The sequence below is a fragment of the Leptonychotes weddellii genome, chromosome 1 (genome assembly GCF_054177405.1).
Source record: "Leptonychotes weddellii isolate Sample4059 chromosome 1, ASM5417740v2, whole genome shotgun sequence".
Taxonomy (NCBI): Eukaryota; Metazoa; Chordata; class Mammalia; order Carnivora; family Phocidae; genus Leptonychotes; species Leptonychotes weddellii.
This window is the reverse complement of record NC_138369.1, coordinates 181,533,409-181,558,361: the sequence shown is the minus strand read 5'-3', so window position 1 is coordinate 181,558,361 and position 24,953 is coordinate 181,533,409. Positions and strand designations below refer to the sequence as shown.

At 44.8% G+C, this 24,953-nt stretch overlaps 1 long non-coding RNA gene across 1 annotated transcript in view; it reads left to right on the top strand.

Annotated features, from left to right (window-relative positions):
* LOC145716301 (uncharacterized) overlaps positions 1-13,973 on the top strand; it is a 47,405-nt gene extending 33,432 nt beyond the window's left edge. The window contains exons 3-4 of the long non-coding RNA XR_014138896.1: positions 12,977-13,166; positions 13,347-13,973. This is a non-coding gene — a long non-coding RNA (uncharacterized LOC145716301). The remainder of the gene's footprint in view (positions 1-12,976; positions 13,167-13,346) is intronic.
* Positions 13,974-24,953: the final 10,980 nt, after the last annotated feature.

The window sequence follows — 24,953 nt, the reverse complement described above, 5'->3', positions numbered from 1 at the left end:
CACTCATGTACTGTTGTTAGGGATGCAAGCTGGTGCAGCCACTGTGGAAGACAGTATGGCAGTTTGTCAAAAAATTAAAAATAGTATTACCATATGATTCAGTAATTCCACTACTGAGTATTTATTCAAAGAAAATGAAAACACTAATTCAGTAAGATATGTACACCCTATGTTTATTGCAGCATTATTTACAATAGCCAAGATATGGAAGCAACCCAAATGTCCATTGACTGATGAATGGATAAAGAAGATGTGGGGTGTGTGTGTGTGTGTATGTGTGTTACACACATACACACACACAATGGAATATTACTCAGCCATAAAAAACAAAATCTTGCCATTTGCAACAGTATGAATGGATATAAAGGGTATAATCCTAAGTGAAATAATTCAGAGAAAGACAAATACCATATGATTTCACTCATATGTGGAATTTAAGAATCAGAGCAAATGAACAAAGGAAAAAGAGACAAAAATACAGAACAAACTGAAAAAAAAATAGAGAACAAACTGAGGGTCACCAGAGGGGAGGTGGGTAGGAGGATGGGTGAAATAGGTAAGGGGATTAAGAGTACTGAAGGGTGTACTTACCGAGATGAGCACTGAGTATTGTACAGACTTGTTGAATCACAGTATTGCATACCTGAAACTAATATATTATGTTAATTAAACTTGAGTAAAAAATTTTTTTTAAATTTTGGGGTCCCTGACTGGCTCAGTTGGAAGAGCATGTGACTCTTGATCTTGGGATTATGAGTTTGAGCACCATGTTGGGTGTAGAGATTACTTAAAAAATAAACTAGGGGAACCCAGATGGCTCAGTCGTTAAGCGTCTGCCTTCGGCTCAGGTCATGATCCCAGGGTCCTGGGATCGAGCCCCACATTGGGCTCCCTGCTCAGCGGGAAGCCTGCTTCTCCCTCTCCCATGCCCCCTGCTTGTGTTCCCTCTCCCGTGTTCTCTTTCTCTGTCAAATAAATAAATAAAATCTTTTAAAAAATAAATAAATAAAATATTTTTGAAGATACATAAGCTTCAAATTCTGGTAAAAGTGGGTTGTCATTTGCATTTGTTAACCTAGAAACTCCTATACCTAAGGAGGTGTTCATTTCCAAAGATGTGTCCTTAAAAGGTAGGCTGGGCGGGGTAGGGGGGGATAGGGTTGTACCTCGGGGCTCAGTGTCCTGCGGAACTGTGGGGATGCTTCTGCAGTCTGGCCCCACACCAGAGTCATCACACAGGCTTTAACAGGGGAGCCTGGGGCGCCTGGGTGGCTCAGTTGGTTAAGCGACTGCCTTCGGCTCAGGTCGTGATCCTGGGGTCCCGGGATCGAGTCCCGCATCGGGCTCCCTGCTCGGCAGGCAGTCTGCTTCTCCCTCTGACCCTCCCCCCTCTCATGTGCTCTCTCTCATTCTCTCTCTCTCAAATAAATAAATAAAATCTTTAAAAAAAAAAAAAAGTTAACAGGGGAGCCTGTCTGGAGCTGGGGAGGGAGGGAAGCTGATGAGGACCAGGAGATAGTTAAGCCAGAACCTCACCACGGCTGGTTCTGATTCCAACCCCTTGAAGTGCGGGCTGGCATGGAGAACCCCAAAACCTCCCCATAGAGGGCTGCCTGGCTGGCTCAGTTAGTAGAGCATACAACTCTTGATCTCACGATTGTGAGTTCAAGCCCTACATTGGGTGTAATGATTACTTAAAAATAAAACCTAAAACAAAACAAAACAAAACCTCTGCGTGGAAAATTACGAGTATTGGCGAGGATGTGGAGAAACTGGAACCCTTGTGTGTTACTGGTAGGCATGTGAAATGGAACAGCCATTGTGGAAAACAGTTTCACTTAGAGTTACCATATGATCCAGCAATTCCACTGCTGGGAGTGGAGCCAACAGAACCAAAAACAGGGACTCAAACAGATACTTGTGCGCCATTTACAGCAGTGTTACTCGCAATAGCTAAAGGTAGAAACGACCCAAATGTCCATCAGCAGATGAATGGAGAAGCAGAAGAGGATGGATCCATACAATAGAATATTATTCAGCCTTAAGAAAAACGAAGTTCTGATACGCGGTACGTTCTGTCGGTTGTGCTGAGAGAGATGAGCGTGGACCTGGGGCTCTGCCTTTATTAGGGTCAGAGGGTGGGGTGTCAAGTGGCTAATGCAAAGCATCAGAGCAGGAATTAGGGCATGGGAAAGTGGAGGCAGGGTCACTCAAGTGGTCAGGTATCTAGGCTGTCCAAGGTTTCCATAAAAGGAACTTCATGGTAGGGGAGGCCTTGCTCCTTATCTGGCCATTTTGCTCGTGGCTGTGTCACACAGCTGGTGACAGGTGTATTCTAAAGGAAGGTCTTTTAAAGTGAACACCTCAGCATCAAAAGCTTCATGTCAGGTATTACAGTACATGCTACAACATGAATGAACCGTGAAGACAGGCTAAATGGAGTAAGCCGGTCACAAAAGGACAAATACTGCATGACTCCACTCATATGAGGTACCCAGAATGGGCCAATTTGGAGACCCAGAAAGTAGAATAGAGATTATGGGGGGTGGGGTACAGGAGATTGAGGAGTCATTGTTTAAGGCGTATGGAGTTTTGGTTTGGGATGATGGAAAGTTCTAGAGATGGATGTCGGCGACAGTTGTACAATAAGGTGAATGTACTTAATGCCCCTGAATTGTACACTTACAAGTAGTTAAAATGGTAAATATGATGTTGAGTATGTTTTACCACAGGAAAAAAAAGAAAACAAAACCAAATCCCAGCTGCTTCCAAAGTGGATGTGCAGCTGGGATCCTGTCTTCAGGGCAGGAACTGGCCCAGGGTGGGCTTGTCTTGCGCCTAGGGCCTCCGGGCCTAATCACTGAACTGGGCTTCCTTCCTTCCACAGCTCCCAGCCATGTCAGGGAGGCTGAGTCCACTGGGAAGTCATTTGACCACCACCCCCTTGGTGCCCTTTGCTGTCTTGCAACCCTGGCCCCAGCTTCTCCTTCCTCCCAGGCTCTGTCCTCCCAGGCTTCACTCCTTGCTTTCAGGTCCCCACCGTGCCAACCAGTTGCCCAGTTAGCTTGTCATCCTTCAGGCTGGCATAGGGCTGCAGAAGGCCTAGCTGAAGTTTTGGTGATGCCTCTGCCCACCCCCCTGGGCGGGGTTTGTGCATCAGGGCTCACTTGGCCTTGCTCAGCTAGCTCCCTTGCAGCTCACTGTCAATCCAAAGCTCAGTGGCCACCAAGCCTGGGCCACGCTGCCCTTCCTGGGCCCCTGCAGTCATGAAGGGGGTGGCAGGACAGCACAGAGGATCCAAGTGCCAACTCAGGCCAGATGACTTGGCCCATACCCTGCTCCACTGCTTCCCAGCTGTGCGACTTTCAACAATAGTGTAACCTCTCTGTGCCTCAGTGTTCCCATCTGTGACAGTGATTCCACGTGTCACTCAGGACCATTGTCAGGACTTTGAGGGTGACTGTGTCACACGTTGCTCTCTGGCGAACTGGGGTCTATCGTGTGTGGCTCTCCTGCCCCCATCCATCTCCTGCCAGAGGTCCACCAATTAACTATAAGCTGTGGGAAAGCACTGACTCCATCACCCCCCTCGTCTCCCCCGCCCCCAATCATCCAGAGCTTCCCTAACCCTTAGCTCGAGTTCCATTTTTTCCAGAACTTTCTCCTGGCCCTCTCACTGGCCTGCTGAGCTCTCCTCTCCCCGAGGCCCCTCTGCCTTGAGGCAGTACTCCATGAGAGACAACGTGGGGCTCTTTGTATTTTACCCCAGTGAAGATGAAATTCCTACATGGAAAACAGGAACTCTTCCTTATTTATCTTCGTCTCCATACCCTCAATAAAAATGATAGGAACTGTAGAAGATGCTGTTGATGCCCAGCCTGATTCCCTCGATTAGACCGGCAGTGCTCTGAGTGTTCGCTCCCGCTCACACCTACCCCTTCTCCAGAGCACTGCCCTCCTTGGGCAGGAGCACAGGACCCAGGAGGTTATGGTTCCCCAGCCCACCCCCAGGAGCCCACAGCTGGTGACTGCCCGACAGAGGCAGACAAAAGGCCAGCCCCCTGCTCTAAGTGGAACCGCTCCATGAAGCACTTCATGCCCCAGAGCTCCCCGTGAGATCGGCCTGAAGTCGGTCTCCTGCTGAAAGCACGCCTTTGCTTAGTTCACCGCCTCCCTACCCCATCCTGCTTCCCTCACTCCCCTTCCCCTGACAGCCGCCACTCAGCAAATCCCTAGAACACGAATCCCCTGAGGCCCTGCTTCTAGGGAACCTGACCTCAGACACTAGCCATCCCGTACTTGCTTTGTACTAGACACCATTCTGTTCTAAGCACTTTACCTACATTCATTCATTCAGAACACGTACATTAATAATGAACAAGATCCATGACTGATGTATCTTTCTAATCCCTACAATTCCTGCTGACTGATGATGACGTGGAGCCCTCCATCACGTCGGCACATCCATTATCCATTCTCCCTTCCGGTAGAATACCGGATCTTCCTCTACTCCCTCACTGTCAGTTCCGGTGGTTTGAGCCCGGCTGGCCCTTTCCCTGGTTCAGGGGTGGACACGTGACCCAGAACTATCCAATCAGAGCATTCCATTTCTATGGCCACAGTCATTGGCTTGGGGATGGGCACATGATCCAAGCCAGGCCAATAAGACCCAATTCCTGCAATTCCACCGCACCTATTGGGAAAGAAGTTTTCGTTGTGCTAGGATTGCCAAATGGGGCGGATGGGAGCCCCGGGCAACCCGGAACCGCAGTAGTGTTGCCACCGCAAGGGAACGTCTTCCCCTACGTGAAACCGTCAGAGAGGAAACTAGAGCCAGAACAGCTGGAGAGATGGATTTCCAGTTACCAACTGAGCATAGGGATCCGCCACCCCAGCCTCCTAGTTTTTAGGCCAGTAAATTCTCTTTTCAGTTTAATCCAGTATGAGTCAGATTTTGGTTACTCATTGAAACTATCCCAGTACAGATTGGTTTCTTACCAGGATGCCAGGGAACATTTATGGGAATACTATTATATGAGGGCCATCCTGTTCACGTCACAGGCATTACCTCATAGTTTCAAAACCACTTTGGCAAAACCATTTGGTGACGGTGATTCACCATTTCTGTTCACCTACATTCTAGAAGAACTTTGGAAAAACTGTGTTCCCCCCATATGCTTTCTAAAGTTTTAACATTTTAAAAATCATTTTTCGTGTTAAGTTTAAGTTGTTACAAAGGACGTCATTTCTCTCATGTTGGAGATATTGACATTTTCAAGTAAAACTCCTGGATCACTTTTTTGGGGTGTAAGGCTTCAGTTACGCAAGAGGAGTAAGTTCTAGGGATTTGCAGGACAGCATTGTGCTTATAGCTAAGAGTTCTGTAGTACACATAAGAATTTGTTCAGAGGGTAGATCTCATGTTAAGTGTTCTTACCACAAAACAGTCCTCTGGGATCACTTGCAAATGTGTCTGATGGAACCTAAATACCCCAGAGACTTAATACCCATCTTTATCCATTTACAAAACACTGAACAAACTCTTTTTTTTAAAGATTTTACTTATTTATTTGACAGAGAGACAGCGAGAGCAGGAACACAAGCAGGGGGAGTGGGAGAGGGAGAAGCAGGCTCCCGGCTGAGCAGGGAGCCGGATGCGGGGCTCGATCCCAGGATCCCGGGACCATGACCTGAGCCGAAGGCAGACGCTTAACCACTGAGCCACCCAGGCGCCCCTGAACAAATTCTTTACCAGTCAGAAATTGGCATCATTTCCCCCTTCAACTTCTATCCCATATCCCCTACAGTATTCTTCCTATTACAGTACATGCTTGAAGACCTTTTGTTGATCATCCACCATTTCTAACTAAATTATATAAACTGAAATATTTTCCATTTCCTGTGATCTTAAGTTATAAGGTTTAAATTTTCTTTAATTTGGATTAATCTACAATGATTAGTAATAGAATTGATTAAAAGAACAAAAATATTGACAGCTATTAAATGTAAAAAGTAATTTTATTAGAAGTACATATCTTCATGAAATGGATGATTTTTTGGTGACACTGAGTTTATCTTGTTGGTAATAAAAATTACTGCTACAGTGAATCAGGCTTTGGCATCAGTTCTATCCCCATTCTTCATCTAGAAAGATGTATGCATCAGCATACAAAAACAATTTGATTCATGTGACAACTTGAATGGACCTCAAGGGCATCACGAAGACTAAAAAGAAAAAAGCCAGTCTGGAAAAGTCAGATACTGTATCATTCCATTTATATAACATTCTTGAAATGACAGAATTAGAGTTGGAGAACAGATTAGTGGTTGCCAGGTGTTAACAATGGAGTAGGGGTGGAAGTGACAGCGAGGGGACAGCATAAGGAAGATCTTCATGCTGAGGGAATAGCTCTGGGCCTCGTGTATGAAAATGACACAGAACTACACACACGTTGCGCTGGTGTCAATTTCCTGTTTTGATATTGTCCTATAGTTCCATATGATTAATCTCTGGGCGAAACTGGGTGCAGAGTACATCAGATCTCTTTGTATCGTCTTTGCAACTGCCTGTGAATCTATAATTATTTACTAATAAGTATAAAAAGGGTACATCTTCTGAGAGACCAGCTTCACGTAGATCAGGAGGTGGTCTGGAAGGAGTTTTATCACACCGATATCATTCAATTCTTTTAATTCCTTCAGCATAATATGTCAGAAATCATTTAGCGATCTCTCATTAAATTAATTTTAATAATCTAGTAATAAGCAATTCAATTAGGTCCTCTAATTTTGCTTAAGACAACGCATGGGAAATGACCTGATTTATCAGGACTGGCTACTCTGTCATTAGCCATTCATGTTCTCACTGCAGGCACAGATATCTCCATTTGTCCCTTTGGTGCCCCAGGATCACCCCCCACCCCTCCTGGGGCAGGGCACTTTAGTTAGACCAAGCGTAGATGACAGGGATGCCTTCCTTCTGTGAAGTGGGAGAGAAGAGCTTTGGAAGAGGGAGGGAGACTGAAAGAAAACCAGCTTGATACCTCATCCACACTCATCAGATCAAGCTGGGAACGAGGGCAGGTGGAAGTTGAGGATCTGGAAACTGTTTCTCCCTTTGCAAAGTTATCCAAACACTCTCCGCCACTCCCAGGCGGGCGTAGCCAGACTCCATTCAAAGACCCTATTAGTAGCTCTATTTTTACAGCAGAGGAAAGGAAGCTAAGAACAGTTAAGTAATTCACCCAAGACCACCAGCGAGTGGCTGAGCTGGGATCGGAACTCAGGTGACTAATTCCAAAATCCGTTTTCTTTCAGCCACACTGTCCTGTGAAAACAAAGTGTGTTTCCCCCAGTTGCCAAAGCCGGCTTCTGTCCTCACAGAACTGTTGCCTTGTGACCAGCAGGTGGTGCCAGCACCTCCTAGTTGTCTTGGTGATCTCGCTGCTTGCTGACTCACTGATTTGAGGAACGTTCCATTTTAGTCAGTTACAGGTAACGGTGAAATGGGAAACAAGTTTGCAGCCCTAGTCTTCTCTCCCACTCACTCACATTTTCCCCTTCAAAGATGGGTCGCCTCATTATCTGGCTCTCATTGATAGTGTTTTCCCGGAATTTCACTTCTTCGATACCAGAGAAGATGTTAGCTGGTAGTTTGGGCCATGATTAGGCAAAGAACAAACATATTACTGTATTATCGTAAGAACTCACTTTCTGAGTGCTCACTGTGTACCCAGCACTTTGCTTGGATTGCCTCATATAATCCTTACAAAAGACAAGGAGGCAAGGGCTGTTTTGATAACAGTCTTTCAAGTCTGGGGCACCTAGATTCTGTTTTATTATTTTACTCTTCACTAACCAACATGTTTTTGGAGATGTTAATAAAATATTACATCAATTTTTCTCATGGCAGATTTATTATCTATAAACTTTTATTGGATAAAGTGGTCTATTCTGGGTGACTATAATAAAATGTGAGGATAATCAAGTGGTTCGTAAATATTTTGATATTTTTGCTTATAACCATTATGTGTACATGCATTTATATTTACTATATAAATATACGTGTGTGTGTGTGTGTGTGTGTGTGTGTGTGTATCACCGGGGTAAAGAAGACTGGACAAAGTTTGTAGGTCCCAGTTCTCACCCACTCACCTGGTACCACATCAGCTCCAAGCTTTAGGGAAATATGTACATGGCTCCTTCCCAGATGAAATACTATTACTAAATTTCACTATATTGCGAAAAGATTTCCAAGCCCAAGTCAGTAGCTCACTTAGAATCATTAGATTGACCTGGAATTACCCAGCTAAACCCCTTACCATGCATGGGACAATGTCATGCTCCAGAAAAGTGGTGATTTACTTTGGACACACAGTAGTGACCCTACCACAGAGTTCCTGCCACATGGATAGCTCTGACCTTGTGTGTTAAAAAAAATTCCTAGGGGCACCTGAGTGGCTCAGTCAGTTAAGCATCCAACTCTTGGTTTTGGCTCAGGTTATGATCTCAGGGTCATGAGATCAAGCCCCAGGTAGGGCTCTGCACTCAGTGCGGAGTCCGTTTGTCCCTCTCCCTCCCTCTCTGCCCCTCCCCCCACTCTCTCTCTCTCTAAAATAAATAAATAAAATCTTAAAAAAAAAAATCCCAAAGACAGGGCTTCTCATTTATCTCTTCTTAAATGTCATCTTGCTTTGGGCTTCATGACTATTTAGATTTCTTTTTAAATATTAAATCTGTCATCTAATTGACAGTATATCAAATTTGGGGCTGTTTACAAATTTCATAATGTTTTCTATGTCCTCTTCTGTGACTTTAAGAAAAATGTTGACTGACCAAGTTTGATGATATAACTTACATACAAATTCCATTTAGGATCACACTGATTCATTAAACCCAGAACTGACTAATTTGTGGGCTCCAGCACCAAATGAAAATGCAGGGGCGCCTGGCTGGCAGAGTCGGTGGAGCATGTGACCCTTGATCTCAGGGTTGTGAGTTCAAGCCCCACATTGGGTGTAGAGATTAAAGATAAATAAAGAAACAAAATTTAAATGCAGGGCCTCTTGTTCAAAAATTATTCAGAATTTCAAGGTAAAGCTAGGAGAGCATTAAACCAAGTGTGGGCCCTTCTCTGTGTGGGTACCTGTGTAATTGCGCAGGTCACACACCCAAGAAACCAGCCCTGATTTAACTTCTTTGGTTCCTTCATCCAACTTGCTACAAATTGGCTTCTCTAAAGTAAGCTGGAATTGCTTCCAGCTGTGAGTAACAGCTATCCCAACAAACAAGGGCTTAAGCGAGTAAGATTTTACTTTTTCCATGTCACTAGAGATCCAGAAGCAGATAACCCAGGATTTCTGCCCTTCTCTACTTTTAGAACCAACTTTCTCTTCCTCACACAGGATAGCTGCAGAACCCCAGGCCATCATATCTACATACCAGGCAGGAAAAATGAGGCATGACAAAGTACAAAGAGCAAAAATCCTCGCCTCTTAAATATTTGCCTTCCTGATTCAGAAAGAGAAAATCTCCCCAGGGATTTCTGCCTATATCTCATTGGCCAAAACTGTCACATGGCCACACCTAGCTGTAAGGGAGGCTCGGAATTGGAGCATCCCCCTTTCGAAGCCTCTGGTGTAGAGAAAGACAAATCAGAAAGGAGATGAGAGGGTGTGGGAAGTATTTCAATGATCTGCTGCGAACAAACTGCCCCGAAACTTAGTGGTTTAACAGAAGCATTTTATTATATCCTATGACTTTGGAAGTCAGACATTTGGGCAAGGCTCAATGGGTGATATTTTTGTTTCTCGTGGCATTGGTGGAGGTCACTGGGTAGCTGAGTCTGTGCAGTCCAAAGTAGCTTCATTCACATATCTGGCACATTCTCTCAGGGGCGAAACTTACATGGCAGCTTGGGGCTCCCAGAGGGCTTTCCCAGAGTGCTCCAGCATCAGACTGGGAGTTACACACCTTTATCACTGGCCTTTTGGAATCACTTCCACTGGACTCTTGATTAAAGCTGTCACAAACCTGCCTAGATCCAAAAGAGGAGACATAGACCCAGTAGGGTAGTGGAGCCAGCAAAATTTTCAAAAATTGTATGAGTCCATTGTTAAACACAGCCATCTTTGACATCAATCTTGGTGGGGATATTTACACCACAGGGGCACTCGGCCAGCTCAATCAGTAGAGCATGCTACTCTTGATCTCAGGGTTGCAAGTTCGAGCCCCATGTTGGATGTAGAGATTACTTAAAAATAAAATCTTTTTGTAAAAAAATGTATCCCATAGAAATTGTCAAGTACTACAAATCAGGGCTTTTATCCTCAGAGATGTGGCTGTTAGACATGTAGCAACATGACACTGCATAGACCTCACCTCTCTATAAGAAGGGTATCAAACCTTTGCAGCCATGCTTTAGATCATCCCCAGCAAACCAACCTTACATCCTCCGGATAAACTTTTTTTGGCCCAGCCCACATTTCTGTTTGGTCCACAAGGATATCTTGAGAGCTCTTTCCAGATGCTTTCTACAATCCACGACCCACTAGCCTACTAACTATGCAAAACAAAATTCAGATGCTCTTAGCCCAGCTTATTCTTTTTTTTTTTTTAAGATTTTATTTATTTATTTACTTGAGAGAGAGAGAGAGAAACAGCATGAAAGCGGAGAGGGTCAGAGGGAGAAGCAGGCTCCCCGCCGAGCTGGGAGCCCGATGCGCGACTCGATCCCAGGACTCCGGGATCATGACCTGAGCTGAAGGCAGTCGCTTAACCAACTGAGCCACCCAGGCGCCCAGCCCAGCTTATTCTAAATAAACCCAACTAGCATCACCACTTTCTTTTCCAAGTACTCACACTGTCCATTTCATCACTTATCCTAGAATTTTTTTTTTCAAGGATTATTTTGGTTTATAATTTCCAGAAGCCTCCATTTATTTGTTTGTTGAAAATTAGGACAAACTATTTTTTAAAGCTTTTAATTGTGTAATACAACACATTACATTAAGGTACATAAAATATAAGTATGTACTAATTGATAAATAACTGTGAGTCCAACATCCCTGGAACTATCCACAATCAGTAATTTGAATGTTGGGAGAATCCCAAAAGTTCATGGTGTGTCTTGCTCAAGGAGGAATTGCCTCGTTCCCCACAGGGAACCACTTTCCTGACTTGAGTGGCATTCTCTCCACCGCTTTTCTTCATGGTTCCAGCAAGTTACAGCACATTCCTAAGACACAGAATTGATCTAGCGAACATTCTAGGAATGGATCCAGACTCTATATAATTGGGACAGACTGTCCAACGCTGACCTTCTAGTGCCTTTCTTCGTAGTTTCTCAAAGATTAATGAGACTGATTTCACAGGCATAGTTGAAAAATCTTTGAGACAATTTTAGGCCAAAACCTCCTAAATCTTTGATGTGCTTGCATGAGATTTCATCAGTATTCATCAAAATGTTAGCTTCTCAGGAAATAGGAGATTGAAAATTTAAATATGGTTTTTGCTGAGCTGGGTCTAGATTTTCTTAATCATTTATCAAATCTACTTTGAGGAAAAAATAGTTACAAATATTATAATATGTATAAAACAAACAACATATAAAATATTATACATAGTTACAGATATTATACAAAATAGTTTAGATCTACATTCTAACACCTGTTTAACCCTGACCACCCTGTATTTATGTGCTTCTTGGTGGAGCTGCCTTGACAAGACTCTCTCCTAGATCAAACTTCAGGTTCATCTGGGTCTTCTTCTGGGCATTGACCTTGACCCCCACCCCCAGTTTTAGCAAGAGTCCTGCTATGTCACTTTAAAGAGAATCCCCTGTCTGGGGCAGCTGGCTGGCTCAGTAGAGCATGTGACTCTTGATCTCAGGGTTGTGAGTTCGAGTCCCAAGTTGGGTATAGAGTTTTTTTTCTTAAGATTTTATTTATTTATTTAACAGAGAAAGAGAGAGCACAAGCAAGGGGAGCTGCAGGCAGAGGGAGAGGGAGAAGCAGGCTCGCCACAGAGCAGGGAGCCGGATTCAGGGCTTGATCCCAGGTCCCTGGGATCATGACCTGAGCTGAAGGTAGATGCTTAACACCTGAGCCACCCAGGTGCCCCTAGAGATTACTTAAAAAAAAAAAAAAAAAAGAATCCCCATCCTTGCTATCTAGTCACTCTTGCTATCTGATTAAGTTTCTCATCCCCAACCTTTGAGGTACAAGTCCTTGGCCTGCCTTTAGTAGGAATCCTGTTAGGTCAATTTAACAAGAATACCCTACCCCATGATGTCTCCTTTTCCTAGTTTTCCACACCTCGGCCCCCTCACTCTGACCCTTGACTAAAAATCCCCACTTGTCCTCAGGGTTGAGCTGGGTCTCTCCCCTATTGGCACTGGTCTTGACACCTGTAGTGATCATCTTGAATAAAGTCTTCCTTGCCATTTTAACAAGTATCAGAATAGTTTTTTCTTGACAGCCTCTTAAATCCAGGTATCATATCTGGTGTTTGCTGATCTCTGGTTCATTTCTTTCCATACACCAAGCACTGAAATCCCAATGTTTCTTCTTCAGGTGCCTCAAACTCCACCGTTCAAATTTTTCGGCTTTTTTTATCCTAATGTTTCTCAGCCCATTTTAGCCAGTCTCATACCTGGAAACCTGTGAGGGCTCAGAAGGAGGGGGAGAGAAACCAGTCTCCCACCCCAGGCAGCTATCTGTCCACCTCGTCCGTGCTCACAGCCTCATCAGACACACATGGGTGCACACTTGCACACACACACACACACACACCCATGCTGATATACACATACTGCACGGGACTCAAGAAACGTGGGTTACCCCAGCACTCTCAGGATTACCACCGAGACTCAGCCTCTACTTTATCATGAAGGATTTGGAGAACCTACAACATCTTTGGGCACTTTACTAGGTTCTCCAAGTCATGATCACTTTCTTTTAATTCTGTTAAACTGCAGACCTTGACAGCTGCAGGTGCATGGAGAATGAACATGACTCCAGCACACGGAGATAGCTCATCATGCAGTAAATGAAGGAACAACACATCTTTCTCCCTTCAAAACAGCCTTGTGGGATGTTCAACACAGAATGAGCAGTTCACAGTCCAGTGGGGGCAGGGGATCCTTCTGCACTGACACGAGTCCCAAGGTGAGTGAGGTCTCTAAGATGTGCAGTGTGACATGGGGGCATGAGGGGGGCCTCACTGAGCCTGATTGATGGGGGAGGGAAGAGTTTAAATCAATGCACGGAAGCTGGCTTCCTCCTCCTGCCTCCCCCCAACCCCCAGTCTGGTCTTCCCTGTATTCCCCATTTGTATTCATTTTCTAGGGCTACCATAACAGAATGCACAGACTGCGCGGCTTAAACAACAAATTCACTGGGACGCCTGTGTGGCTCAGTCGGTTAAGCATCTGCCTTCAGCTCAGGTCATGATCCCAGCGTCCTGGGATCAAGCCCTACATCAGGCTCCCTGCTCAGCAGAGAGTCTGCTTCTCCCTCTCCCTCTCCCTTGGCCCCTCCTCCCACTTGTGCTGTCTCTCAAATAAATAAATAAAAATCTTTAAAAAATTTATTTTCTCACAGTCTGGAGGCTGGAAGTCCAAGATCAAGGTGGCAGGGCTGGTTTCTCCTGAGGCCCCTCTCCTTGGCTTCAGGTGGCTACCTCTCATTGACCTCACATGGTCTTTCCTCCGTGCGCATGCATCCCAGGTGTCTCTGTGCCTTTCTGGGTCCTAATCTCCTCTTATAAGGACACCAGTCATGTTGGATTAGAGCCCACCCATATAACCTCATTTTACCTTAGCCGCCTCTTTAAAGGCGCCATCTCCAAGTAGAGCCACATTCTGAGGTAGTGGGGGTTAGGACTCCAACACAGGAATGTTGGGGAGATACACATCGGCTTATAACATCCATCTCAGTCAAAGTGGTCACCATTCCATACCATGAGGCAACAAACACAAGACTCGAAATCAACATGTTGAGGGCAGTGGAGAAAGAAGTTTGGAAAACCTGGGTCCTTGAAGACATCCCATCTCCTTCCAGACTGCTTGTTAAATGAACAATAAATGTACTTATGGTTTAAGTCCATTACGTGTCCTGTCATTTACCACTGAAAGCATTCCTACCTGATGCACTTCTCCAGCATTTAGCACCATGCCTAGCATACAGCAGGGACTCAATAAGTATATGTAAATAGGGGTGCCTGGGTGGCTCAGTTGGTTAAGCCACCAACTTTTGGTTTCGGCTCAGGTCACGATCTCAGGGTCGTGAGATGGAGCCCCATGTCAGTCTCTGCGCTCAGCATGGAGTCTGCTTAAGATTCTCTCTCTCCCTCTCCCTCCCCCCACCATCTCCTTCTCTCGCAAAAAAAAAAAAAAAAAAAAAAGTATATGTAAATAAATGAACTCTCCTGCTTCCGTAGCTTTCCTTCCCCTAGGTTATGGAACTGAAACACCTTATCAGATTCTATAGGACTTTCTTCCTGCTCAGCGTCTGCTCTCATCCTACGTCTCCGGCTTCACTTCCTCCATCCATCCCTTGGGCAGAGTCAGTCCTTTGCTGAGGGTAATTAATCAGGAGGGATGCAGAGAAAGCAAAGGGTTGAATGTGCATTTCAGGGGTTTGGGGAAGCAGAGGGATACGTGAATGGCACTGAGGAGCCATGACCCTAGAGTAGGAGGGCATGCTCCTAGCAGACAAGCTGGTTGGAAGGACACAAGCTTAGGTGAAGGATTTGGAGGTCTTTGAGGAGACACAGGAAGAATGAGAGATCACAAGGTTAAGGAGAGACTACTTTCCTCCCACAACACAGGAACCACGCTGAAATGGAAGGTAGGTGTATTCGCTTCCTGGGGCTGTCATAACAAGGGGCTACAAACCGGCTGGCTTAAAACAGCAAAAATGTATTCTCTTGGAGTTCTGGAAGGCAGAAGTCCAAAATCAATGTGTCAGTTGGCAGAGTTGGTTCTTTCTTGGAGAAGGAAGGAATTTAGCCCATGCCCTCTGTTTTAGCTTCTGGTGTTGCCAGAAATCCCTGACATTTCTTGGCTGGGAGATGGCCATCTTCACTCTGTGTCTTTTCCCATTGTCTTCTCTCCATTCTGGCTAGGATTCAATACGTCCTTTTGTGGGACACAGTTCAGCCCTGGACAGCTCTTTGGAGTGTTCCTTCCTGCTAAGGGAATGTCCTGGACGGTTTAGTTGACTGCCTGAGAGCTCTGTGAAGGGGTAGGGGGCTTTCCATGACATTTTATACAAGAATCTTTAGAAAGATTTGTTGTTTCTCTACTATCAGCTATCTTCCTCTGTCTCAGTCATTTTTTATCCCGCACAGCTCCTGACACAGTACATCACCTGGAATAGGGTTTCGGTAAAGATCCGTGGAGCTCACTGGGTTTTTCCTGTGTAACCCAGCAACAGAGCCAGAATTTATAGCAGAGGATGTGGTACGCGCTGGGGGTTGGGAGGCTAGACTTTCAACTGGACAGATTGGGTTCAAATCCCAGCCTTGTCTTGTTTTGGCTCTGTGGCCCTGGACTAACCCTCTAAGCTTCTGTCTGCTCGTCCATACAACGGGAACCATAAGCGTATTCACCCCATGTGGATCTGCCTTTCAGCAGTTCCATGTGGATAGTAGGACGTGGGGCAGCTTTGCCGGGTCCTTGTCTAGCCCCACGTGGCCATCCACACCTGTGGCCAAGGCACAGGAAGTTCCTGGGCTTTCCTCACCTGAATGCAGCAATCATCTGATGCAATCGTTCGTTTCCATGGTTACGAAGTTTGCTTTGGCTTGTTTGATCTTGGACTCCGGGTCTGTGTTAGTACCAAGTGTTTCACAACTCGACCTGGAGAGAAAAAAAAAAGAGGAAGAGCCACTTGGCAGGAGATGCACCTCGTTTGAGACACACCACAGAGTGAGTGGGTGGTGTCTTGTCTGCCTCAGAGCCCCAAAGAGAGGGTGGAGAACCTATGTTCCTTGCATCCTTGGCAGATCGGGGCACAGAGAAATGACAGGATTCTGGGGCAGGATTCCACGGGGTGAGGCAAACTGAGGGCCAAGGGAGGGAGCAGGGAAAACTATTTCCATGCCCAGCTGGGGCCCTGCAGGTTTCACACCTGGCCTCCCCCACTTTGCAGGATCGGATGGACCTGAGTTGACAGCCTGCAGAATAATTTTAGGGTCAGCCCCAGGTCAAAGTGGATTTGGGCTTCCAAAAAGCAAGAGAATAAAGACAGGTGGGCAGAGGGGCTTCATTTAACATAAAGCTGGCTTCAGACCAGCTAGAAAGACATTTAAAGACCCTCAAAGTGGTTGGAACTTGTGGAGGAGGGTCTTTGCTACTCTGAGTTGACTCTCAGAGTTCCTGGAAGTGTGGGGGAGGGGCAGGGAGGAGTGGGGCAAAGGAGACTGATGGGCCAAATACAGCGAGTAGCTTATGATCCTTTCATTTTCAATAACGAAGATAAGATTTGCTGTAGGTCAGGCCCCAGATTAGGTGATCGCCATATGTTGTTCTCTGTGATCCTTACAACTCTGAAGGTGGACCACCTGGGTCCATTTATCTATGACTGCATAATAAACCAACGCCCCAAAAGTGACATGAAGCTGTAGTCATTTTATTGTGCTGAGATCCTCTGGGTCAGGATTTGGAAAGAGCACCCAGGGGACTGCTTGTCTCTGGTCTGTGATGCCTGGGGCCTTAGCTGGTGTGTTCCAACACCAATTCTCCGACACCAACCGGCACCAGTCGTAACCTTTATGATAAACCAGCAAAGTCAGTAAAGTTTTTTCCTGAGTACTGTGAGTTGATCTAGCAAATTACCAAACCAGGGGCGTGGGATGGTGGTGGTATGGGAACCTCAAGTTCGTAGTCAGCCGGGCAGAAATGTGGGTAGATAATGTCAGCCCGTATCAGCCCTGAATGGATTATTGGACACCCAGTTGGCAGAGAATTGGTTGTTGGAGTGGGGGGAAAAAACTCCACACAGACTCCCATAAGCTTCTAAGGGCCAGCCCTGAGATCTAAACCCAATCTACCTGGATTCAAGGCACTCCTCTATCCACATCATTGCACCTCGATCTCCAAATCCCTAAAGCTTCTGGGTTCCCTGTGCAAATCATCTTCTCCCCCGCCTGCTGTCTGAAGCATCATCTGACCTACCATGATCCCTTTGATTCTCTTGTATCATCCGTTAAACCATTTGTTCTCAAATTTCATTTCTGCCTGGGAACAAGGGACAGATGTATTCCTTTGGGGTCCTAGGCTGCGGCACAGGTGAGAGAGCTCTGGGGACCGGTCACGGAGCTAACACTGACCCCACCCTTTCCTCTCTGCTCTCTAAAGCATGGGAGACGGTCCAGAGCGGGAGCTCATTATCGGGATAACACAGCCGTCCACTTTAAAACACATACAAAGTAAATCCTCCACCACGTTGGGTACTTAAATATTTTTCTTAATAATTAGCGAGCAGCCAACTTTGCCACTGGATGAGGCACCACGGTTTGAGGTCACAGCTTAAGGCACTTGGATGTGGTCAACCCACCAGGTCAATGGCTAAATTTTCTTTCTAGAAATCCAGTTTGCAACCATCCCCATAATGGTTGTTTTATTGTTCACACATCTTACATATTTTCCTCCTGAAAACCTGAGGATCTTTTATCATGGACAATATGCCTCTAACCTCCTTCTGTTCACCAATTTTCAGCCCAGCATTCCTGGCCCCTCCCAACTGGGGCATTCCTTTGTCCTATGCCACTTGAAGTCCCTACATCCTCTTATTGATTCTAACCCATTTGTTCACATCTTCCAAGGCTAAAAGCCTCCTCAAGAGGCTCCTAATGTGTAAGAAATTTTCAGGAATGTGCTGTCTCAGCTGCGGTGACCCAACCCGGGAGACACAATGCCATCCACAGCATTGATGGGCACATTTCAGGAACCAACCATTAGCTTTTAAGCTTCAATGTCTTCCCCAGGGCATCATGGCAGTGCAAGTGGGAAAACACCGTCGATTGTTCCGAAGAGGTTTCTTTCAAGATTTCCCAACTTCGATTTCTCTTACGCAGTACAGAGCAGACAGGTTTGGGAGACAGGCTACCTGGGGTTTGGGTCCTAGCGTCTCTACTAATTGGCTGTATGACCTTGGGCACATAGCTGAGAAGCCCTGTGTCAATGATGTTACCTAGTCTTAGAGGATAGTTGGGGGATTATATGACATAAGACAGGTAACGTACTTAGCACATAGAGCCTTTTTAAAAATATTAGCGGGGCGCCTGGGTGGTTTAGTTGGTTGAGCTTCTGACTCTTGGTTTTGGCTCCGGTCACGATCTCTGATCTCTGGGTGGAGAGATAAAGCCTCAGGCTCTGTGCTCAGCGGGGAGTCTGCCTGAGTTTCTGTCCTTCCGCCCTTCCCTCCCCCGCGTGCACGAATGCGTGCACTGTCTCTCTCTCAAATAAATAAATACATCTTTTTAAAAAATGTTAGCTATTATTCTTCCCATTTAATGGTAGAAGTGAGTTAGTTTCCTGCTGAAAGAGTATAAAATGTAGAGAAGGAAAGAGAAAGGGAAAGCCTGGGGTGGGAGAGACAATTGGGGAGGACATAGGGTTAGGACGAGGATTTACCCACGGATCTAAAGCCGCTCTATCCCATAGAAATGTAGTGCAACCCACAAACGTGAGCCACAAAAGCTAGTTGCATATGGAATTTTAACTTTCCTAGTAGCCACACTGAAAAGGAGATGAAATCAATTTTAATCATGTTATTTAACCCAATTTATTTCACCCGATATTATAACCAAATATATAATGATATATTTTATACAACTCAATATTTAACCCAGTATATTGGCCACTGTAGAGAGTCGATCGAAAAATATTAGTGTGATCTTTTTACATTATTTTTTTATACTAAGCCTTTGGGTTTTTTTGTTTGTTTTGGTTGGTTTTTTAGAGCGAGAGAATGCAGACTCAAGCAGGGGTTGGGGTGGAGGGGCAGAGGGAGAAGGAGAGAGAGAATCTTAAGTAGACTCCAGGCCGAGCCTGGAGAAGGTCTCCTGACCCTGAGATCATGACCTGAGCCGAAATCAAGAGTTGGTCGCTCAACCAAATGAGCCATGCAGGAGCCCCCATACTAAGTCTTGGAAACCCAGTGTGCATTTTATGCTTACAGCACATCTTTTTTTTTTCATGGTGGCATCATTTATTTGCATATTTTCAGCAGCTTCAGTTATTTTGCCATTATGAACAGTGAACATATGGACATCCTTGCACATAAATTGGTCTGTTAATTTCCTTAGAAGTGAAATTTCCAGGTCAAAGAGTAGAACGTTTTTAGACTCTTGATGCATTTTGCAAGTTGCTTTCTAGAAATTTTTCCCCGTTTACATTCCCATCAGCTATGTATGACTTCCATCAAAAACAAAAGTTTGTTAACTTGAATCATAATAAACAGTGTTTTCAACTTGCCTTAATTTAACTTTTTAAACTTTTAATGGCAGTTTTAATTTGCTTTCCTTTGATTACTTGTAGGAATAGACACTTAAATGTTCATCAGCCATCTGTATTTCTTCTGGGAGTTGTTCATTCCATTCCTGGGGTATTAGAACATCATCAATTTTTTCTGTACTTTATATGTGATCTTTATGGAAAATAATTTCCCATTTTATATGGTTTTAAATCATATCTATACCTATAATGTTATAAAAGCTGAAGCTTTTTACAAATTTGCAACTAGTAGATAAGTAAGTCCTGGAGATCTAATGCACAGCATGATGATCATAAACAATATTATATTATAAACTACAAAGTGGCTAAGAGACTTGATCTTAATTCATTCCCACCACAAAAAAATAATTATGTGACGTGATATAGGCATTAGGTATGCCTAATGGTGGTAATCATATTGAATATGCAATATTGTAATAAATGTGTTAAATCCACAGGTTGTGTACCTTGAACTTACACAATGTTATATGTCAATTATATTTCAATTAAAAATATTTTTAAGAGAAAATGTTTCCAGAAGTACCTATCTGGCCTGAAGGTCATTTCTTTTACTTTTTTATTTTATTTTTTAAGATTTATTTCTTTATCTGAGAGAGAGAGTGTACAAGTGGGAGGGACAGGGAGAGGGAGAGAGAATCTCAAGCAGACTCTGCACTGAGCACAGAGCTTGACGCAGGGCTCCATCCCACGACCCTGAGATCCTGACCTGAGCTGAAACCAAGAGCCAGATGCTTAACCGACTGCGCCATCCAGGCGCCCCTTCTTATCCTTTTTAAAATTAATATTTGTCCAAAACAAAAAGCTAAAGCTTTTCTTTTTTTTTTTTTTTTGCAGTCAAATCTGTCATTCTCTTTGTGATTTCTTCTGTTTCCCATGTTCTTAGACACTCCTGCGCCATCCAAAAGTCACCTAGTTTTTCTACATAGGCTTTTGCTTTTAACTTTTTAATCCCTCGGGAGTTTATTTTGATAAGTGCAATGAAAGAGCGACTTTTTTTCCCCTACCCAGCCACTGTGGTCATCCTCCTGCCAGCACATCTCCATTCAGACCAGCCACATTTCAAGAGCTTAGTCGCCACGCGTGGCCAGTGGCTACCATATTGGACGGCACAAGATTGAGGTTCAGACATTCATTCTCATTTCTCTGGGAATTTGCCATGACTTGCAAGCCCCACAGAGAGCGAATCTTTTTAGCAGCTGTTAACAAATTGCAGCCCCAGGCGGCCACCATCCAGCTGGTTGCTCAGCCGTATTCCTCTTCCGGATCTGCCCCTTGTCATAATGTCGCCTCATCTCCTCCAAGGTGCTGGAGCACTTCTTTTCGCTTCCCACTTGAGGCCTGATATTTAAGGGACTGTTTTGGTTCCATCCTTAGTTTGGAATTCATGTAACCCATGGCAACAGTGAAGCTCCTGAGCTCACTACAGCACCGAATGAAGAGTCTGAAAAAAGCAGTTGGTCGCCGCAAGGAGGATGGCAGGAGGGCCACAGGGAGACCTTGCTTCGGCGAACTTGGTGGCATCGTCGGCCACACACCCTCTCGGGGGCGCGTGACTCCTCCTCAGAGCCTCTGTTAGTGGAATGAAGTCCTGAGAGCAGAGTTAAGCTGAGGCCAGGATCTGGGGGTCGAGTCCACATGAGTCCCATGGCTGCAGATGGAGAAACAGTGTTTCTACAGCCACGGCCTGAGCTCTTGATGGGGTGCCTGGGTGGCTCAGTCGGAAGAACACGCGACTCTCAATCTTGGGAGTCGTGCATTCGAGCCCCATGTTGGGAAAAGAGATTACTTAAATAAATAAATACATAAATAATAAATAAATAATTTTTTTTTAAAAGAGCTTTTACAATTATGCCTGGAAATGGCTTGAATACTCTCTTTGGGCACAGGACCACTGCACAACTCCAGGAGGCGCCAACTGCGTTGTATTCCTTGGAGGTTGGTGTTCCCTAGACTGTGTATTTTCATGAAATACAATGACAAAAGTGCCCCCACCCCCAGTGGTACAATCTTGGCATCCCTGTCTGGGGAGGCAGTTGGGGAAAGGAATCAAGAGACCTGGTTTTGATCCCAACTCCACCACTGACTCGTTTTGTGGCTTGTCTCTGAGGCCATTTCTCATCGTACAGAGTGATTCAGTCAAGCGATTTGGACTTCGAGGGATTCTTCACGCTCTAGCATACTCCAGTTCTCAGTGTATGTGTATTGTCTATTGGGTCTGTCTTAGTCCATGAGGGTTGCTGTAACAGAATACCACAGACTGGGTGGCTTATAAGCAACAGAAATTTATTTCTCACAGTTCTGGAAGCTGGGAAGTTCAAGAGGTTCCGTGTCCATTGAGGACCTGCTTTTTGGTTCACTGAAAGCTCACTCTAACCTCACATGAGGGGAGCATACTGAGGTCTCTTTTCTAAGGGCATTTATCCCATTCATGAGGGCAGGGTCTTCCTTTTTTTAATTTTTAAAAAAGATTTTATTTATTTATTTGAGAGACAGAGCATGAACACAGGGGAGGGTCAGAGGGAGAAACAGACTCCCCACTGAGCAGGGAGCTCCACGTGGGGTTCGACCCCAGGACCCTAAGATCATGACCTGAGCTGAAGTCAGATGCTTAACTGACTGAGCCACCCAGATGCCCCAGGGCAGAGTCTTTCAAAGGCCTTACCTAATACTATCTATCACATTGGAAGTTAGGATTTTGACATATGAATTTGGGGGGAACACAAATATTCAGTCTATAGCAGGGTCCTAATGTACAAGAAGATCATTTAGCACCTTGAGAACATTTACTGCTCCTCATTTTCTTCTCATTCCAATAGTTACATGATGGTTTAGGGTTAAGTCAATGTGTCAGAGTTTACTTGTTATGATTCTACAAAATACAGTCATTCCTAAGCCAAGTAGCCCATCATGGCTATGTTTCCTTTCTTACACAAGTTTTTGCTCTGACTGAAGTTTTTAAGTACTTCTTTTTCCTAATAGTCCCCAGTACCCGTCTTCCCTGCTCCCCTGTCATAATAGAAATCCGCCCGCCCAGTTTATTATGTGGCATTTGGAGAAACAGAACCAACAAGAACCGATAGGATATATATATATGGAGAGAGACAGAGATTGAGAGAGAAAGACAGATTGAGAGAGATTTTGAGAGAGAGAGAGAGCTCATGTACAGAAATTGGGATGCAATCCCAGAAGCTAGAAGACAATAAAGCAGTCCCTTCAAAATTCTGAAGGCAAATTATTTTCAACCCAACATTCTACACATAGTCAACTTAACTCTCAAAAAAAATTTTTTTTTGTATGACTTCTCTCTCTCTCAGAATTTGTCTCTGTCTCTCTGCCTGTCTCCCTCTCTTTCTCTGCTCTATCTGCAGAATTCAAAAATGCCATCATGACCCACCTTGCGAGGTTTTCCTCCTGCTAGGCATGTAGTAGGCTCTTGTAATCCGGAAACTCAATTCTCTCAATTCCTGAACCATTCTTGGAATGCTCAAATTCTTGAGCATTTTCTTGAATTATTTCCGTGGTAATTTTCTGTTTTCTCACTTCTATGTGCAATTTATCTGATCTGGCTGATTACACCTTGTGTATGTATCCTAATTTTTTTTTTTTAATTTCTTCTGTTTACTTGCTTTGTATTTTTTTTTTTTTCTGGGAGATTTCCTCCATTTTATCTCTCAACCCATTGGTTGAATTTTTATTTCACCTGTAAAATACTTTTAATAGTATATTGTTCTTATTTTAGGGACCCAATATTGTCCTCTTACTTCTCCGAAGAAAGTAATTATGGGTTTAAAATTTTCGTTACTCTGTTCTCTGGATTCTCTTTGTTTCCTTAAACTTCACAACACCTTTGTTGGGTTTTGGTCTTTGCTTTCATATTGGACAACAGCTAGTTGAGATCCTGTGACAGGGCTGGCCAGTGAACCAAGAGGAAGGCAGCTCAGACCTGCTAGGGAAGCTTTTCCTCTCTGGGTAAGAAGACAGTGTGGCCTGCTCAACTCTTCTCACCTTCCTGCTTTTGTTTAGATGATATGCCTGAAGCCAGAGAAGTGAAAGGTGGTAGGTAGTTCTCAAAACTGTGGTCCGATATCCTCAGGAACTTTCAGGGCCGTAATGGGATCAAAACTCCGCTAATAATAATACTAAGACATTATTTCCCTTGTTCTAATTTTTTTCATGAGTGTATCGTCACCGCTTGCCTGCCTGGAGTCTGTCATTCCCTCTGGGCCTCGCCTGCTTTGCTGCCCATCACTGAGTCACACTGATGACACAGATGTGGTTAACAACACAGGGCAGAGGATGGTGCAGAGTTTTCTGCTCTTACTTTGGTGAACTTCATTTGTTTATTTTAAGTAGGCTCCACACCCAGCATGGAGCCCAACACAGGGCTTGAACTCACGACCCTGAGATCATGACCTGAGCTGAGATCGAGAGTCAGAAACTTAACCGCCTGAGCCCCCTAGGCACCCCTTCAGTGAACTTTATTCAGCAAAGCCCACACGTTGCTAGCTTCAGTGAGGGGAAGCCGCAGGGTGGGGGGGTGCGGGGAATCATCCTGTTGACGGTTTTGGTGCAGGTTGAGATTGTAGTGACCTGAACATTCTAGGCCTTTTTCATGAGATCAGCTGTTTTTGTGCCCTTGGTATTCTGAACCTGTCGGCCAGACTTTACATTTATCCTGATTAAATTTCGAATGTTAGATTTCATCCATTATTCCAGCCTGTCAGGATATTTTCCAGTCTTAATTCAATCTCCTGGGTTAGGTTTATCCCTCTGAGCTTCTGATAAGCCACCCTCTCAGCACGCAGCTTGGTCGGTGCCAGGCAGAATGGGACAAGGACTGTGGCGGGCGCTCGGGCGCTCACTATTGCTGCTCTGTTCAGATGAAGAAAGAACAGAGGGTGGAAGGAGGCCTAATCAAGAATTTGGTATTTAAAAAATAAACTCTCAGATCCTTTTTTTCTTGTACTTCCAGCTTTCAGTTCTAGGACTCAGTTTCTGGACCTGCTCCCCAAAGACTGGGGACCAGAGATGGGACTTCCAAAGGAAAGTTCCCGATGTAAGTTTCTGAGAAGGCCCAGATGTATTACACAAAGAAGAGGTGGCTTTCTGGTCACTCTTTCTGACTTCCTTTTCTACCCCCTGGAGTCCACAACAAAGAGGACCAGGATGGTAGGCTTTCTGAGCTGCGTTAGAAAGTGTACCAGAAATCAGCCACCTAATTGGCCAAGTAGGGAAACTGAGGGGCAGTGAAATTAAGTTCCTGGCCTTTTCCACCCTGGAACAGGGCGACAGAACCAGGATGGGAGCCCCCAGCCCTTTGCTCCTCACTGAGCCATCTCAGTCAGGTGACCATGATATGTATGCCTGCTACCACTTCCTAGAGAACGAATGTGCATCTAGAATCCGGGAGAAAACATTGATTTCTTTTTAA